The sequence below is a fragment of the Lissotriton helveticus genome, chromosome 5_1 (assembly GCF_964261635.1).
Source record: "Lissotriton helveticus chromosome 5_1, aLisHel1.1, whole genome shotgun sequence".
In the NCBI taxonomy this organism is placed as follows: domain Eukaryota; kingdom Metazoa; phylum Chordata; class Amphibia; order Caudata; family Salamandridae; genus Lissotriton; species Lissotriton helveticus.
Genome location: NC_136065.1, coordinates 1,718,505,293 through 1,718,522,024, shown reverse-complemented (window position 1 = coordinate 1,718,522,024; position 16,732 = coordinate 1,718,505,293).

The following is a 16,732-nucleotide window of genomic DNA, read 5'->3' as shown; positions in this document are numbered from 1 at the left end:
CCGTGACATGGGAGAGTGTCCTCATTACTGCCATCCAGTATCTTCCCCCTACTGGGCAGGTCCACAATGTTTGAAACAAAGTTCCCGGTTCCCCACACCCTCTCAGGCACAACGGCGTATCTGCCCTTCCAATTTTATGCAATAGCACCCTTGTGTAGGATGTGCGGTGCAATATTTTAAGTTGTACCAGGCGTAGTCTGGACGGAATTGCTGCCTCTTTCGGGGATGCGAGTGCCTCTCGCCAATCCGCCTCATCAATGTCCCCCACATCCTTTTCCCATGCCGCCTTAACTGTCTCGGTAGGGTCAGGTCTATTGTTGGTAATTTTTTTATATGTCATCGAGATCGCTTTTTTTTTAAGGTGGTCGGTCAGGAGCCTATCCTCTAATGGCGAGGACTCCTCTGGGGTTGCGCCTGGCGGCAGGGACTGATTGAAGGGCATGCCTAATCTGTATATAGCGAAATCGCTCCGTCGCAGCCAGGCCATAGGTGGTCTGTAGTTGCGCGAATGGAATTACCTTTCCCTTCTGCCACAGATCCCCTACCGACGAAATCCCTATGTTATCCCAATTCCGAAAACCTTTGGAGTTACCGAGCCTACCAAGTTTTTGGGTGTCCCACATTGGTGTTGCCAAGGTGATCACTCCCTAGTACCCCAGTGCACACTGCGCCATAAAGCAGATATTTATCGTATGAAGTGTCGGTCCGGTAGCCGAGTGCTTTCGCCTCTTGTTATACAGGGAGTCCATGATACCTGCCTTTTCCAAAAGATGCCTATCCAGCCTGAACGCTGGCTCCCCTTGGGGTGCGTGTAGCCACTGGTTGATCGGGACAAGGTGGGAGGCCCAGTAATAGGCTCTGATGTCAGGCAGAGCTATCCCTCCATCATACCAGCTTCTGTTTAATTTCTTCATAGCAATGCAGGATGTCGTCCCCTCCCATAACAAAGTATTTATCTCTGCCTCAACTGCCCCGAGGTACTTAGATGGGACCAGGAACGGGGTATTTTGCAGTGCATATAGAAATCTCGGCAATGCCACCATCTTAAAAAGCGCTGCACGTCCAAGGAGTGTAAGGGGCAATGTGCGCCAATGTTGGACATCCTGTCTGAGTCGCAGTAACGGCTGCATCAAGTTTCTATCAGTAAATTGCGTCCGGTCATGTGTGATAAATATCCCTAGGTATTTAAAGCTGTCTGTGACTACCTGTAGCGCACACCCTCTTGGTAGCCGGGGTGGCGAGCCCCGCAGGGCATATAATAATGACTTATCCCAATTTATCATGTAGCCGGACACCCGTCCGTATGCAGCACAGATGTCTAGGAGACAATTAATAGACCGCGCTGGGGAGGTAAGGTACAACAGGATGTCATCTGCATACAACTAAATGCGGTCTTCCCAGCCAATTGCCCAGAGTATGCCCCTTATCGTGAGGTCTTGTCTAATGTAGGCCGCCAGTGGCTCCAAAAAAATTGCAAAAAGCAGGGGTGATAGCGGACACCCCTGTCGTGTCCCTCTGCCTAGTGGGAATTCTCTGGAGAGACAGCCATTAACCACCACCCTTGCCAATGGTAGCTTATATAGTAAACCCGCCCATTCACAGAAGTTGGGGCCAAAGCCCAGATGTTGGAGGACCGCAAAGAGGAAGGGCCACTCCACCAGGTCAAATGCCATACGCGCATCTAATGAGAGTATGACCGCGTCTTCATCTAGGGTCTCTCTACGTTCCATCACACCGAACAGCCGCCGCAAATTAAGTGCTGTGTTGCGGTGTGGCATGAAGCCCGACTGGTCCGGGTGAATGATTTCCACTAGATAAGGCTGGAGTCTCACAGCTAGGACTCAAGCTAATATTGTTGCCTCTGTGTTCAGCAGCGAAATCGGCTTATATGACACACACACTCCTGCGCTGGCCTGCCTGGCTTATGTATCGCAACTATTGTGGCAAGACACTGGTCTCTAGGTAGAGCCCCAATTGTTAAACTTTCCTTACACATGTCTAGGAGGCGTGGCGCTAGTTGTGCGTTCCCTAGTTTGTAGAATTCTATCGGGATACCATTTGGCCCCAGCGCCTTCCCCGTATGTAGTGCCCTAATCCTCTGCCTAATCGCCTGCGCGATCTCTTCCTGCGTCATATCTCCTTCTAATGCTGCGATAGCGTCTTCCCCCAGGGTGGGAGTTTGTATGTCATATAAGAATGCCAGGTTTTCTTTGACTGTTGCATCAGCCACTGGTGTGTATACTGATTCGTAGTGATGTGCCAGCTCGTCTGCGATCTGCTGTGGGGCCTATACTAGCGTGCCTTCTCGTGAGCGGATCTGTGCAATCCAATTATTCGCCCTTTCCTTCTTTCCTAACCACGCCAGTAGTTTTCCTGCCTTGTCCCCCTGGCCGTATATAGTATGTTGGGTTTTCTTAAGCCTGTCAGAGACCTTCTCTCGTGTATATGCCCTATACTCCTGTTGCGCTAGGTTCAATGCGTGTGTCGTGTGCTCTGAGATATCCAGCGCATGCGCTCTTTCGGCCCTTGCTACCCCCTCCTCAAGATCCCCTATGTGCTGCTGTTGATCTTGCTTTTTGCCTGTGATCGCCGATATAGCCTGGCCTCGCAACACCGTCTTATATGCTTCCCAGAGTGTCGATGGCGAGGAAACTGAAAGTTCATTTTTCTCAAAATAATGTTTGGTGGCCTAGAGCAATGTCTTCCGAATCTTACGATCCTGCAGATACCCCGGTCTGATGGGGAAGAGCCTTCGATTTTGTAGGTTAGGGGATGCAAAAAGCAATGCTGTGCGCGCTCCGAATTTCGTTTTATTAATTAAATTGTGTACCTACCTGCAATGATCCATATGCCTGCTTTTAGCACCCTCCACCCTGCCCCTCCCCCTCCCCGCCTCCCTGCCCCACCGTAACTCCCTCCACGGCCCGCGCCTGCTAATATGGCCGCCAAACTGCCCAACTGCCGAGAGGCAGACACAAAAGGACCCGGGACCCGCAAAACGCGGTGATTTGCCAAATATAATGCAAGTGTGAGGAGCAGCCCTTAAAAACAGGGGAAAGGCAAATAAAATAGAAAAACAAATAAAAAACGAGGAAGTTTAAAAATGCTTGGAAATCAAGCAAATTGCACCACTAAGCGAGCAATGCGGTGTGACCGCTCTGCTCAGGTCAGATGTTCTTTTAATCAATCGTCCGCTACACACCGGGCCGATATTCGTGCACCGGAGGGCACACTGCTGGCTGTTCTGCGCTCTGATCGCACCAGGCTACAGAATTAGTACCAGGATTTTCGGGTCCAGGCTGTCGGGTCCGGGAGCTCCTCTAGGATGCGGCCATGTTCTTCGGTCGCTAGCCACGCCCCCCTCCCTTTCAGTTTTTGATAAAAATTGTGGGAAAACTATCCGCTATTCAAGGGATACACTGCTCTATATCAACTCCCAAGGTAAGCCCTGTGCTGTCCCCTGACTGCAGCCACAGCACTGAGATGACCACTTAAAGTGCCTTGTCTGTAATGTATCCCTCACCAATCTCCCTATCTATTCACTCTCGGCCACATGCATCATGCCGGCCGTTTGCGAATTCCAAATTGCGAAAAATAGCGAATCGCAATTCGGAATTCGCAAAACGGGATGCATGAATATTTTAACATAATATTTGCGATTCGGTAAAATTCGCATTTTTTACCGATTCGCAAATATTATGCGAATTCTAATTTGCTAATTCGCATTTCCCATTGATTCCTATGGGGCAAAAGGCCCATAGGAATCAATGGGAATTGCGAATTTGCAAATTAGAATTCGCATAATGTTGATGCATTCCATGGGTGCAGGGGGGTTAAAAAAATGCATTTTTTTGTTTTTTTTTAAATTTTCGCAAATTAACACGGGGGTCAACCTCGTGTTAATTTGCACTTCCAATTTCCATTTTCGCAATTTTTAAAAAAATGATGCATTCCATTTAAGGAATCGCACAAATGCGATTCCTTAAATGCATTCGCATTTTTTAGAAATGCTAAAAAATGCGAATTTTGCAAACAACTTTGATGCATCCCACAAATGGTTTTTGCATTCGCAAACGGCCGATTTTACCGATTCGCACCGTTTGCGAATGCAAAAACCAATGATGCATGTGCCCGTCTGTCCCTTTAAATTGAAGCATACACCTGTTAAACCAGGGCTCATGTGCCGTAGCACTCTGAATAATGCCAGATCACTTGTCAAAAATGCTACAGAATTAGCTGAGTTTATGGATAGTCTTGACCTGCCTTGCATCACGGAAACATGGGCGAATGCAGAATCAATCTCAGAATTAATATTAGCACTACCAATAGGTTTGAGGATCTTTAGACAAGCCCACGCAGTAAAAAGGTGCGGAGGCCTCCCCATAGTTTTTTAGATCATTTCAAAGCTATTTTTAAAGCCCTTCCCAATGTACAGCACTGAGAAGTCCTAACCTTTAAAACTAAATTAAGTAGTCACTACTTCTATGACAGACTCTTAATGTATCGCCCCCGCCTCCTTGTCTCCCGGGACCCAGAGCCACATTTAACCAGACCATTGGTAGTTTGGTCAATCTGTCAGATTTCCCGATTCTGGTAATTTTAACAATGATTTGGAAAACCCCTCATATAATGACTTGACTAATCTGATATATCTTAGTGCTAGTGCAATCCTAATGTAGATAGATCGGGCTCCATACACAAAGTGCAACCCACCAACGTATATGGACTTTATCCCTCCCACTGGCCTGGTCAGACCACAGGGCGGTCATTTTTGAGATAGGGGAAGTGCCCGGGGAGAATAAAGCTCACCAACCCATTGGACATACTGTTCGATGCCCCCGGTACCCTGTTGGGGTCGAACAGCTTAGCTCCTTTCTTACCCAACAATGCTGATGATTTCCACGGACTTGGATAGTGCCATTTGAAATTACATTCAATGGCTAGTTTTTCCAATAACCCAGTTGACCTCAGCAAAAATACATCACAGTCACAATTTCAATCCTTCATAACCCTGGTTTAATGAAACTTTAGACTCAAAAAACAGCAATGCAAGAAATTCAAACTGAAATGGAGGCTAGACTATAAAACGACTGACAAAGAAACTTATAAAGTTTTCATACAAGCTTATAAAAAGCTAATCTAAACTGAGCAAATGTGCTACTTTACAACAAAAAAAAAAACAGCAACAAAGTCTTCAAAGGAGCTATTCACAACAGTTAAAAAACTCTCCAAACTTCCCAAGGAAAAAAAACCCTAATATCAATCAACAGTTCTATAACAAATCGGCATTGTTCTTTCAAGACAAAGTCAAATCTATAATTTCTTCATAGTCGCAAACCAATCGGCTGAATAAAGTAACAGGTAGTAAAACGTCACATGAGTGTAACCCATAGACCACTTTGAGATCTGGGTAAATTGAATGTAAATATCAACATTATCTCAACTGGATTCAGTAGAAGTTGGTATATATGTATGTAAGAGACATTACAATTAAGACAAACAAAAGGGAGAGACTCTGATTTATTTGTTGATAGTGCTCATGGCATCATATATTTTTTGAAAAAAAGTAAAACATGACAGTTATATCAGCACTGTACTGCAAAAATGCAGAGGCAACCCTGAAGGTCTTGGTGCACTATGTGCTCGTGACAATAGGTGACTGCGCTGGTGACAAGTGAAGAACACAGTACTGGGCGCAAAGTGAAAAAGTGAACCAGGGACGGATGTGCGCCATAAATTGCACTGGAAAAGGATGGTTTCGATCCTTAATAAGTCAGGATCATCATCAGGATGGGGAAGCCAAGGTCATGGGTGCTGTAATGTGGGTGGTCAGGAATCAGGATTAAATCAGAGCCGATGAGGAGGTGGCAGCGGTGAAGAATGTCTGTTATCCGGCACGGCAAATGGATGTGTGGGCCTTGTGTAGCCAGAAGGGATCTGGAAGTGTGGCTTGCCCTCTGGGGATGAACACTCCCTTGCCTACATCATTTCTCACCTACCTGGGTGCCATTATGCTTAGGGTAGGTGGAAGGCTGTTTCCTACTCTGGTAAATATTCCTGGTGCATATCAGAGGTGGTGCAGCCTTTATAGCTCACTTCCTGGATGTGCCACTTTGCTAGGCTTCCTGGGAGGAAGGAGGTTTGACCTGCTTCCTGCCGAGGCATTTGTTCCTGACTCCTGGAAGTGATCACACTGCCTGGCAGAAGGTCAGAATCCTGTCTTAGCAGAGCACAGAGAAACTGGGGCAACCAAATGGCAACCTCTAAGGTTGCCACTTGGGTGTGTGCCACATCACGCTTTATACAAGATTCATGCCAGGCCTAAGAAAGTATGTTGCTTGATACTAAACATGACAAATTTGGGCGTTACCATAAAGGAGCTGCTAACCTCTGGTTTGCCCGGGTGCCAGCCCATGTTATTCTATGTACCATCTATCAATTATAATGTCCTTTACTGGTAACAGGCGCTATAGGGACACATAAGCTTGCAATTTTGTGTCCATATCTCTAATATACGGCACGCTTCCTCCTGGGTTTTAGGAGGCCTTCCTTAGAGGTGACTGATATATAGTGAAAGGTAGTGCATAGATTCTGCCACATATGGTGAGTGCAGAGTCGAGTTCGAACAGTTTACACTGCTTTTTCCTACTCTGGTAAATATTCCTGGTGCATATCAGAGGTGGTGCAGCCTTTATAGCTCACTTCCTGGTTGTGCCACTTTGCTAGGCTTCCTGGGAGGCAGGAGGTTTGACCTGCTTCCTGCCGAGGCATTTGTTCCTGACTCCTGGAAGTGATCACACTGCCTGGCAGAAGGTCAGAATCCTGTCTTAGCAGAGCACAGAGAAACTGGGGCAACCAAGTGGCAACCTCTAAGGTTGCGACTTGGGTGTGTGCCACCTCACGCTTTATACAAGATTCATGCCAGGACTAAGAAAGTATGTTGTTTGATACTAAACATGACAAATTTAGGCGTTACCATAAAGGAGCTGCCAACCTCTGGTTTGCCCGGGTGCCAGCCCATGTTATTCTATGTACCATCTATCAATTATAATGTCCTTTACTGGTAACAGGCGCTATAGGGACACATAAGCTTGCAATTTTGTGTCCATATCTCTAATATACGGCACGCTTCCTCCTGAGTTTTAGGAGGCCTTCCTTAGAGGTGACTGATATATAGTAAAAGGTAGTGCATAGATTCTGCCACATATGGTGAGTGCAGAGTCGAGTTCGAACAGTTTACACTGCTGCTGCAGTCTTCTATGGCAGGCCTGCTGTCAGTAGTTTACTTGTCTCACTCAGGGTGGCACAGGCAGTGTTCCAGGTCTCGGGACACCTTTACCACCCACGCCGTGGGTACCCCTGGTACCATATACTAGGGACTTATAAGGGGGATGCCAATTTACACGTAACCATTTTAGGAAGAGAGCACTGGCATTGGGGTCAGAGTCATATCCATGGGCATTGGAGCTAAAAGTGTGGGGTGGAGTGACCGTTCAAAAATGTTACTTTCCCCATGTAAACACTACATGTGGCCTTCATTTTTGTTATAGATGGAGCAACATTGTAGATTATTAAATCAAACATAAGAGAATCTTGTTAAGCACACATCCTGAACTCGTGTTTAAAATTGCTCTCAAATATAGTAATAAAAAAATTAGGCTCTGCAACAAATTGTTTTTGTGGGATCACACAATTTGAACAAGTAGGGAGTATCGATTTCGGGTTATCTTGTTTTACATTTTGAAATGTGGCCATCAGATATTTGTCTCTGTCCCCTCTAACTCAGGTCACTGTTTTGGTCTTTATTTTTGAACCACTTCAAGAAAAACTAAACGACATACCAGACTAAAATAAGAACCCACAGACTCAACTACAAAGCCAGGAATGCATTTATTGGGGGGTGTCAAAGCCCAAACATCTCTCCTGAATCTGCGCCCGGCCAATTGAAAATGAAGTACATGCTTTCTCCTAGACAGCAGCTTATACCTATATAATATGGAGATTGGAGCTTGCAATGCTGTGCAATCTTTGTGCGGATTAGATTGAGAGCTGAATGATGGTTGCCATATGGAGTTTTCTTTCCTAACGATCAGCAATGTAAAGAAATGTGGCTCCCCAATCATCACTTTTTGGTCATTGTCTCTCATTTGAAGAAGTCCCCTGCTCTAAATCTCTGAGTTCATTCTTCGAGAACTTATCGAGATATGAATTACACTCATCAGAAGTTTGATAAATATTTGCCCAAATGTTCCTTGTTTTTTCTCACTAAATAGTTCTCAAACTAGAGACTTGAATTACTTGAAGAGCTGCACTTTTTAACAGTTCTTTTGTAAATGAAGACCAGGAGAATTATTGTGAAATTAACAACATGATTTGATGTCAGGAGTCCCTTGGCTGCCGTTGTTGTGAAGTAACAAATCATATAGGATTTAGTGCAATGAGGACTAGAGTCTATTGATGTCCTTATATATTGTTATGATCACCACCTATATAAAAAGATAAGTAGTGGAATGACAAAGAAATAATAGATATTTTTACATGTACCAATAGTGCTGCTTTCTTTATTGATGTTGTGTTTAGAGTAAGAGAGAGCAATAAGCGAAATCTGTAAGAATTAGTGCTTCTAGAATGGTTCCTTCTTCGCTACAGGATTCATTTCTTTTTAAAGTTTTGTATAGCGTGAACATGACCCAAAAGGGTATCAGAGTGCTTTACAGACGAGTTGCAAAAAACAAAGTGGGGACATTTGTGGCAAAACAGGAGCAGTATGCAAGAAAATTAACAACAGGTACATAATGAAGTTAAAAAGGAGGGGATCAGAACCATAACATTGCTAAGTAACCTAAGTGAGCAGAGGAGCAAGACAAGGAAGGCAGAAGAACATGTGAGTGAAGTGAGGCAAAAGGCGTTGTCATGACAATATAAGAGAAATAGGCCATTGGTCTTGGGGGACTAGGCTAGTGTGCCAAAGGCTAACCTTCTAACTCAGAAAGGAACTCATCAGAAGAGCTTTCACTTCCTATTTGAAAGACACTGTTGATGGGATCAGTCTAGTTTCCGTAGGTAGGGAGTTCCAGATTCTCGGGGCAATACCTTAGAAGGATCAGTTGTAGGTTTTCATTTTTTTATTTCTTTGGTGATAGCAACAAGGTTCTGGAGCTCCTGGAAGAGTTCTAGCTTATTTGCTAGGTACAGAGGAGTGTTGAAATTAAGTGCTTTCTGGGTCCTGCAGGCAAGTTTTTGTGGTATTCTTGCTTCGGAAGGTAGCCAATTTAGGGATTTCAAATCCACGGAAATGTGGTTGGTTTTCTTGGTGCCAGTGATGAGCCTTACAGGCGCATTCAGTGAGGCCCTGAGAGGGGTCAGTCTGTACCTTGGAAGACCACAGAGGGTTGCACTGCCATATTCCAGCCGTGAGATGACCAATACTTGCACAGCAGACTAGAAGTCATCAGGGGGAAGGAAGGGTTTTAGTTACCTTAGGGTGCTCAGTTGGAAGTTCGCTCCTTTGGTAGATGCGCTGATGTGATCCTGCATGTTGAGAGCAGAGAGGTTTTCATATATTTCTTAATGATGGGGGCTTGCTTGGGCGGTGAAATAAGGAGGAATTCCATTTTGAGGACGTTCAGTTTGGGATAGTTGAAGGTTAACCAGTTGTGGGGTTTGTGCAGGGTACAATTAAGTGACTTGATATTATCCAGAGAAGAGATTTTCATGTACAGTTGGATGTCATCTGCATACATGTGGTACTGAATGTTAGATGCTTTGAGGATTTCCGTCAGAGGTTCCATGAATAGGCTGAAAAGTGTAGGTGAGAGAGAAGGATCCTAGGGGAACCCGCAGAGTGCAAGGAATGGGATTTGAGAGGGTTTGATTGGATTTTACTCTCTGAGTTCTGTTATGGAGAAAAGAGGCAAATTATTTTAGTATTGAGCAGGAGAGCCCCATCCTACGTTCCAAAAGGCTCAGGAGATTGTTATGTTTGAAAGTGTCAAAAGCTGATGAGATGTCGAGTAGTATTAATAGGCAGGATTTATTCCGGTCAAGTAATGCAAGAGTGTTGTCTACTATATGAGTGATGGCTGTTTAAGTGCTGTGGCCCTGTTGGAAGCCCAATTGGAATAGATCAAGAAGTTGGAATTCCTCAATGTGGTTGGTTATACAGTTGTACATGAACACATTTCTCAAGGAGTTCAGCCAGAGTAGGCATGTTAGTGATAGGTCAGAAGTTATTCAGATCCTCTGGGTCAGCTGTGGGTTTTTTGAGAATAGGCAAAAACAGGCTGGACTTTAGGCAGTCAGTGATCTCCCCTTGAAGTAGGGACACATTAATAATCTTGGTCCTCAGTGGTACAGTGTACTTATCATCCCTTTAAAGAAATTTTTAAAAGTTACAGCTACACAGGTTGAATGATGTTACAACCAGGGGTGGCTCCTTCACTATGGTAGAGAAGCAAAGCCTCATTGCTTTTAAGCAGCGGGTGATGGACATAATAGAAATATAAAATAATTGCATTAAGTTATTATCATTTTATGCTTCCGGCTGCTTTGCGGGCGAGCGGGCGGGTGGGGCTGCTTCTCTTCTCCAAGCAGGGCAGGGAAGGAGTGGTTTCCCCACTCTTGAGTGCACAATGACTGTTTGGTTGGCCCTCTCGCACCCCCAAACCAGTCATACACACTTTCCCCTTCTCCATGCAGGCTGCATTACAGTCTGCATGGAGAACATGCCCACCCCTCCAGCCCATGGCTGAGCGCTGAGTCACAGCTCTCAGACCAATCACAACACAGCATTGCAGCATTGTGATTGACTCAGGTGAGGGAGCCTGGCTGCCTGTTTCCTGTTCCTGGAGTCAGAGGCAGGAGAACAGGAGCAGAGACTGTAGTGTAGCTCCTATTTTCCCAATAGGCTCTGCGCATTGGAATAGTACCTACAGCAGTAAAGGCCTAGGCCAGACGTTAACTAGGTCTACTACTGTCGATGCTAGACTTAATTTTTGGGTTTGCCAGCTAAGCTCAGAGTTCGCTAGAAACTTTCTCGAATGTTCAAGGAAGGATTAACTTCCCTGATTAGACAAGAAGGGATTTAGTTTCTGACAACCATAGAACATGACAACTTTGCTCTCCCCTAATCAAGAGTCAATCTCAAGAGTCGTGTGAGCACAAGGCAATTATTTTACTCAGTCAGTACGTGCATTCTTAGTCTCATCAGAATGTAGAGAAAAGGAAGAGACGGGCGTGTTCAATAAAAAGGTGTTATTTATTGATCAGTCTCTTTTCTCATACATGAGAAATGGATCGATATTATTGCAATACTTATAGTTAAGTAAAGTGCATACATTAAAAGCAATAGTATAAAATAATACTGTAAAAACATTGATATGGTTTCTGAGCCATATGATGTTTAAAATGATTAAAATATATTTACATACACATATACATTTGACTAAACGTACTCAACTGGTGTTTCTAAATACGCCTACCCCGTGTACCTGACCTAAGTCTAATGCGTGGGCGGGAATAGAAAGTTACAGTTTAAGTTAAGTTTGTTTTTGCCAAGTGAATAACTAAAGAATTCTCTGTGAGGGGTTATTCAGTTCTGTACCTGGAATTTAGGATGAATGAGGAATGGTATCTCTTTCTCTGCTCTCGATATTCCAGGCTGCCTGCGAGGGCTGCCCAGAAGCGCCGGTGCTGGGTCTCTCGGCTTGAGATAGCAGCGCGTCTCTCAGCGCGTCAGGAAGGCGGGGCTGCGCCAGCGGGGTCTGCTTCTGCTCTCGGCTTCGGCAAGTATGGCTGCTCCGTCTTGTCACCACGCGTGTGTTTGCATAGGGCAAGGTCGGTAATATTTATACCTTAAAGGTGCCGAGATTGACGTAAGGATGGACATAGGTACGTCAATAAAGATGTCATACGACTTGCTCGTTAGCACATTCTTTTGCAAAAGTTCTCTGTGAAATCAAAACAATGGCCGCACGGATTTTCCAGGTTGTCATAGGTTTGATTTGTTATGAGAACGTCGTATGCCTTATCAGGGGCTGGAGGAATGTCGCTTGTCTAATTAGATCTCAAGCGTTATGACCTAATCAGATAACACGTTCCTGTGCCGTAGTGTGACTGCGTCAGATAACGGTATCTGCATCATGGGGGATTTCTTGCCTCATGGGCTGACTGTTAGTTAACTTGATAGTTAGTTTAACCAGAATAGGGTCAGGAATAGGGGGACTGATTCAGAACCTATAGAAATACACGACACCCACTCCACGCTAACTATGGTCATATCTACTAATCTATGCATAGTATAACATAGTACAACATACTATAGAGTATAGTGTATACCTTACCACCCCAAAATACATAAATGCATTTTGAAATTTTCAAATATACTGAAAAATTGCAGTCATATATATTGTATGCACTTAAGCTATGGTTTAAATGCAAAAGTAAACACGCATTTTTATGCATTATTGCTTATTGGTATATGAGAAATACACATGAAATGGCTCTTAATATGGCTATACAGAAAGGAAGTTCGAGACCATTTCATCACATAATAAAATATTTGTGAACATACCAGCGGGCAGCTAAAGTCTATATAAAGTATCTAAAAATAGAAATCTTAGTTCTCTAGGAATAGTTTCTTACTTTAAGCAGAAGATCAGTGTCCCGGGAAAAAATATGTAGAAAAATATTTTAAGGGGCATGCTGAAAAAATTGCTGTCCGTGAACTGGATTGTAATTGTTCATGTGACTTTATTTTTAAAGTTGAAGGCCGAATTCAGGGAACGCCGTGTGCGAGTTTACTCAAAAGTCTCTATTTCTGTTCCGGAGAGAACATCATATCATTCAGGCTTTCGAAAAAACTGTCAACAGCTTCATGGGAAAGTTCCACTAAGTCGGAAATAGGGGTAACCATGCATTCGTGCGCATGATTGTCTCCATTGACATTCTGATTTGCATTGCTGACAGAAGGTCGTACCTGTTCGATGTTGCTTTCATCTTGAACTTCACTACTCTTCAATCGTAGTGGTGAAGATTCCAGGAATGCCGTCATCAGGATTGGCAGCCTTTGAGGGCAGCACAAAGCGTGAACCTTGGTAGGAACCAACAGTGTATCTGCATCCACTGGCGCATCCGATTGTAGCGTCAGACAGGTGTCTAACACGCATTCTTCTCCGCATAGCAGACACCTTAGTACAGGTAAAACACACCTTTGCCACATTGGTCGAAATGATAGAAACCAAGTCATGTTTAGGTCTCTAAGCCGGGAAAGTCCCAGGATTTTTGATATCCGGTCCCGGTATCCAATGGCTAGGATCGTATCTTCCATTGTCGCGAGAGTTTGATCTGTGACATGGGTTGCCATAACGAAAAATAAGGACTAGGAATAGGATTCCTGCAATTAGTCCCAGGATCAGGAGAAGTCCGCCAAAAATCGAATGGACGAAATCTGGAAAAATACCCAGTATGGCTTTGAATGGTGTTAATGCCATCGAAAATACTGTCTTAAATACCTTTGAGACCCCAGTGGTATCAGAAATATTTAAGATTTCGCTCAGGATTTCCGCGAAATGTACGGGGGAATTAGTTGATAATAATGTATGTATCTCTGCAGTCGTCCTTGCGACTTGTAGATCATACGTTTCTTTTGATGACGTGAGCCTTGTAGGCGTCTGAAGAAGCACTGTTTTCATTCTGCTTAAAGTGTCTATTCGAATAGAAGTAATTTTCAAACTGGGCCATGCCCTTGCCTCCCTGTCTGGAAAGGAGCTGGGGAACAAAGAACGTCCACAGCACATGACCTTCGCTGTTGTAGTTACTAGATAAGGAGTCCCGGGCATAAGACTGCAACATCTGCGGTCTACAATAAGAATGTAACTCCCATTATAGAGTCTTTGAAAGAATGGTTCTATTTCAGTTGCAGGTGCGCCTTGCTGGTGACATGAAAGGTTGTATGAATTCCCTTCACAGGCTCCATGCAAACTAATTCCGTTACACAGAAGCGTGCCGCTTAGTGACATAGCACAATTGTTGCCACTAAGAAACACTTTCTGTCCTTTATTACTGACACATGCATGTGAATAGGGCAGGTTCCAAGTTGTTTTAAGGTACCCCTTTCCCAATTTCTCGTACATGCCAGCCTGTATATATTTTTGGCAGTATTGAAACCTGAAGGTTGAGATTGGAATATTTATGATTCCGTGTATTATCCATTCACTGACAGGTCGTTCTGACATTGTCATTGGTAATCTTTCTAGTTTTTCAATGCTCAAGATTGTATAATCAGCACCCTTTTGCACCATACCGATTTGTCTATCAGTAAGGTTAAAGATTTGGAATAGTGACGTTGTGTTGATTAAACGCCAAGGCACATAGCCTGAACGCAGATTTTGTAACGTCCAGCCAAGCTGTACAATGGAACGCAATTGTGACTGACCATGTTGTAATAACAGTAAGTCTTGCGATAATATATCGATTGCTGAAGACACAATGCTGTCCAATGAAAAAATTCTGAAGGACAGAGTCATTAACCCATTGTCCACTACAGAAAGTGATTTTTCCAAATTGATACGGTCAATTTCCCGTACTCTTTCTGCTGTCTCAATTTGAGTAACCTTCCAGGCCTCATTGTATGCTGCATATACAGAGGCTGCTATGAAACGCTTTTGACGCTGTTTGCGTGGTCCCAGTATGAAATCACGCAAGTCAGCACCATCAGTAAGTAAAGTTAGGTGTTGCTTAATTTCAGGCAGTGTGGAAGTCTGTAGCCATTGAAGGCATAATTTGCCCACACTGTAGGTTGTTATTATCCCTGGGTGATGTCTTTGGGGATATCTAGGGTCTGGCCTGGTCATTTTGAAACCCTGTGTTTTATTCAGGAATCTATCTTGACAGTTATTTGTATCTGTGGGCCAGATCAACCATTGTTTCCAATCAGGATGTGTTCTGTTTTGGTTAAGTATATGGTTTATGTCTATTCCTTCATCTGTATCAGAGTTATTGCTAAACATTGTTGGCTTTGGAATAGACGGGTTATTTAAATCTTTGATTTTGGCTAAGCCAAGACAGGTGGTTTGTTGAACAGTGTCATTTAAAAATATAATTTGTTCTGGGATCATGCAGGCTCTAAACAAAGCTTCTAAACCCTGTACTTGCCATTCTTTTGTACCCCAAACACTTTTCAAATCAACATTTTTGTCCCAATAATCAAATCCAAAAGTATTCATTTTTTCAAAGAATGAATCTGAATATATCAATTTTGTGTTGGTTATCATGGTTTTCATCCCTGTCTTGTTTGACAATTTGTAATAAAATGTTTCAGCATTAGTTATGTTAAAACCTGAAAAATATGAATATTTGTCATATACGGTTCTAGAGCTCCCTTTTGGAGGTGTAGCACAATGTTCCCATTGATTATAATTTAAAACATTTCTAGGTTGTGCAGATTTATGCAAGAAATGGTTACCATAATGGTTATAGCAATACATACTATCATAATTTGTAGAACCTTGCAAATAATCATGTTTTGTAAATTTAGCAGACATTACTAAGTCAGACATCATATTGTTAATACTTTCAAAGTCCCAATCATCAGCAAATGAGTTTGGTTTTGCAAAGTCACTCAAGGAGATCTTGATTTGGTGTGGATATTTAAGGATCTCGACCGGACCATAAATTTCATAGTCAGTGTTGTCCCATGCTACCCCACCAGGTATCGGATTGGCTGTGAAGTTGGCTGAAGAAAGTTCTGGAGAAAGTTCTCTTTTCTCGACGTGTGAAGATGTGTGTGGTTTGAGGACCAAGTTGATGTTCTGACTTGCTGTGTCCATTTTAGCATATTTTCCCTCAATGAAGCGTCCCAAAGTAAATACCATGATGAGCCAAAGTATGAGGATAAATGCACCAAAACCCACCCAAAATTCAATCCATGGAGAAACCAGATATGTTTCTTTCAGTTGTTTCAAAAGTTCCTTAGCTTTGTCTTTAAAGGATTTTGATGATGGCTGTGTCTTTGGTTCACTGAAGCCTTCAGAGGAATCATCGAAGTTGATGAAGTAACCAGATGCAGTTCTGTCAATTGTTCCAATTGGTTCAGGATTTTTGTTTTTTGCATTGTCACTTGGTACTTCAGTATAGATTGGTGTGTCTCTGCTAAATGTTTTTATTTGGGTTTTCAGAGGTCTTAGTTCTATTGCATTGTTGCATAGTCCTTGTTGTTCTTCTGTAGGCGTTTCGAATGTGATGAGCCTCTTTGATAGGACCTCTGTACTGGTAGCAAACCTTGGTGTTCTGCTACTTATTGGGAGTCCACTTGGCCTACTGTTTGTTATCGGCCACATGTTGTGGTTTTACCAGGTCGATGGATACAACTCGGTTCTCCTTTTTTCCAGCAAGTGGCGGTAGTACAACTGATCTTGTCCCGTTGACAGACAAGACAGGAACTGCTTTTCTGTAAGAAGGCCCAAATTCCTTCTTTACCGCGATCTTCTCCCTGACTAGATCCCCGACTTTTGGAATCCAGACAGGTCTTGCTGGGACAGGTGGTGATTCTTCAGTGGTTGTTGGCTGTTGTTTCAACTGTATGTTGCTCAGGTCTTTTCTTGTTTTGTTTAAGTCCTGTAAAATAGCCAAACGGTCTTTGACATCAAAGGTTTTTTCTATTACCACTGAAGTCTGACTATCAAGGTCAGAGATCAACATCCTAGTTCCGAATAATAATTCGTACGGACTGAAT